We start from the raw sequence: 3,071 nt of genomic DNA, 5'->3' as shown, positions 1-3,071 counted from the left end.
CCCAGATCTCACCCAATCTTCCAACTGAGGCTGTTCCTTTGGTCCCCAGATTCTCAAAGTCTTCTCTTTTTCTTTCCCACAATCCATGGCACCCGGGGAAGCTGCTTAGCAGGAACAGTTGAAATAGGCTGGTTTGAACTGCTGGTTTGAACCTTTTTGATAATACGTTGGCATTAAGGTGTCCCATGGCCGCTACAAACTTATTTCTGGTTTGTAGGAGCGGACAGATCCTATTTTGCTCCTGATGGTACTTTCAGAAAAGCTAGAAGTTACGTGAAGCTGATGAGGATTCTGGGAACGTTGAACACCATGATGTGGAGATCTCTGAGTGGAAATCCACATAAAGTCCAGGAGGCAGAGGTTTAGAGGGTGGCAATAGTCCAGAAAAGCAGAGATGCTAGGTTGATTTAGTCTGAATAACTTGGGCCAAGTCAGCCAATGGTGAGAGGTACATACTAATGGTGGAAACGCTGCGGAAGAGGCCCAGCTGCTGAAGCCTAGACTCAATGTTAGGCACCGGGAGCAAAAAGTAGCCAAAACCTAGGAGAGGGACCCACCAGCAGGGATGGATCTGTAGGAGCGCAGCTGCTTCAGAGGGCAGTAGTACACGCACACCAAGATACTGTGGTCTGAAGCACAGTGCCCGTGGTGTTGCAGAGGATCAGGGCCCTGGCTCCCTTTGAGGTCCCGTAACTCAGCCAGCTCAGGTTGTTGACATCCCCGGTAAGAAAGGGCAGGAACTGGACATTGTCTACTCTCTGGGCCATCTGCATGTGCCTGAGGTCGCAGCTTCTTCAGGTCAAATGATCAGCCTTGCCCTAATAATATCCCAGCCTCTTCGACTCCAGGTTCTGGATGCAACCTGGGGCAGCACCCATGTCTCAGTCCCCGCTGACTCCTTTCCTGCCTCCCTGGACCACTCATGCTCTCACAGGCCGGGGGAGAACATGTCAGCTCCGGAAAGTAGCGTGTCCACCACGCAGCCCGCCTTGATGTCTCTCCAAGTCAGCTCTGCACTGGGCACGGGGAGCAGGGGCTGGAACCCATTTCTTCACTCATGTTCATTGAAAAAGAAAATTAAGTGTTTTCTATATTGCTCCTACTTCATCTCAAGTTCAGTCTTCAACTTATTTTTTTCTGGCTTAAATCACCATCATTTTTAATTCATACTAATCTCATAAGGCCACCAATAAATTTCATGTTTCCAAACTTAATATATGTTTTATGCAGTTATTCAAACTTACAACAGCATCTGATACAGTGGACTACTCACTCCATCCTTCATAAAACATTTTCCTCTCTCAGCCATGGTTTTTCTTCTATTTCAGTTTATTGCTTTCCTTTTCTTTTCTTCCTCTTCCTCTCTCCCTCTCTCTCTCCTTCTTATCTTTTTAAAAAATTCTTTTGTGTATCCTTCTTCACTAAACTTTGACTAGTTCAAGTTTCTCAAAGCTCAACACGGGGCCTTCTAAATCTATATACTATCTCTAAGTGACCATGACCTTATCCATTCCATGATTTTTTTTCTTCAAAATCAAATATCACTCACACAAACACATATACACTTTTTCTGTGATCTGTAACATAATAGGCCAAGAACACTCATAATTCTTCACAAATTCTATACATTGGGCTTCCTCAGACAGTGAGTTCTCTAAGTCTATACAATCTCACTAGGTCATTTTTTTACACTATTTTTGGTTGATAATGCATGGATTTTTTCTAAGTCTCCAGATAAGAATCATGATTTAAATACCACCCACTGCATTTTGGTACTACTCAAATGTACATCCCATTCCCTCTGTGTTCCTGACCCGTACCTACCTGTCTACTTGATATCCCTGCTTGTTCGTCTCACTGAAATCTTAATTAAACATGAGTAAAAGGAAATGTTAATTTGTTGGTTATCCCAAAAAGATACTTCAAACCTAACCTTTTGTTAACCTTCTCTATCTCAGAATAGTACAGCTGACCCAATTACTGAAGTCAGAAAACTGGGAGGAATTTTGACTCCTTCCTTTTCTTTATCCCCCTCCTCCAATCTACCAGTAGGTCCCATTGGTTGGCTGTGGATCTAAGTTTTGTCAGGTATCATCCATTTAGGTCCATTTCACCTGCCACCACCTTACCCCCGTATGCCACTTATGTATTTCATAAACCTCCTAACTGGTTGCTCTAAGTTTTCTCTTAACTCACTCCAGTCTATTCTCTATACAATAGCCAGAGGGATCTTTTAAAACTTCAATGAGACTCCTTCCCTAGTTTAAACCTTTCCATAGCTTCCCATTTGCATTTCAGTTATATTAAACCCCAAATTTCTTGCCAGGTCTTTACAGCGCTGCATAGTCTGGCCTGTGTTGGCTTTCTAACTTCGCACTAGTCTCTTCCACTAGCTCACAAAACCCCAGGCACCGTGGTGTTTTCTCAGTTTCTTTAATTGTTCAAATTAGTTTCCATTTAGGGAACTTTGAGATTCTAATTCCCAGGAATGGTTTCCTACTGATTTTTCACACATCTGTCTCTTTTCATTACTCTAGGCCCCATTTTAAATCTACCCTTTTTGAGAAACATTTCTTGAAATCTATGTTAAGTAGATTTACCATGCCCCTACCGATACTTTGCTAGCACAGCAACCAGGCATTTACTTCAGATTCCTTATTACAATCAGTAATCATTTCACCAATATTTGTGTACTGACTCACTGTCTTTTGTCTTTAAATCTCTATGTACGTGGAGGTTTTGTCAGGTTTTTTCATTTTTATGTGCAGACACTAGCACTTAATAGGTACTTAGCAAATTTTTTTGAAATTAGTTACTAAATATTAAGACTCAATAACATTATCTGTAATCCAAAGAGGAATGTGAGGCCATAAAACAATTATACAGAAGGCCTGAGATACTTTCTAATTTTTGTCTTAAGTTTTCATGCAAACTTTTTGATATTTTAATATTCAGAATTATTTATATTCAAGCCATGTCTCAATCCAAAAAGAAACTTCAAAACCATGAAAAACCATGAATTATTTTTCAAAATAAATAGAATGTAAATTTCAGATTGAGAAAAAAGCTAA

At 40.8% G+C, this 3,071-nt stretch overlaps 1 pseudogene; it reads right to left on the bottom strand.

Annotated features, from left to right (window-relative positions):
- Positions 1 to 269: 269 nt before the first annotated feature.
- On the bottom strand, positions 270 to 1,309 carry LOC112307189 (sugar transporter SWEET1-like; annotated as a pseudogene).
- Positions 1,310 to 3,071: the final 1,762 nt, after the last annotated feature.

This window comes from Desmodus rotundus, chromosome 1, assembly GCF_022682495.2.
Source record: "Desmodus rotundus isolate HL8 chromosome 1, HLdesRot8A.1, whole genome shotgun sequence".
NCBI classification, from domain to species: Eukaryota; Metazoa; Chordata; class Mammalia; order Chiroptera; family Phyllostomidae; genus Desmodus; species Desmodus rotundus.
This window is presented reverse-complemented; position numbering and strand designations above follow the sequence as displayed.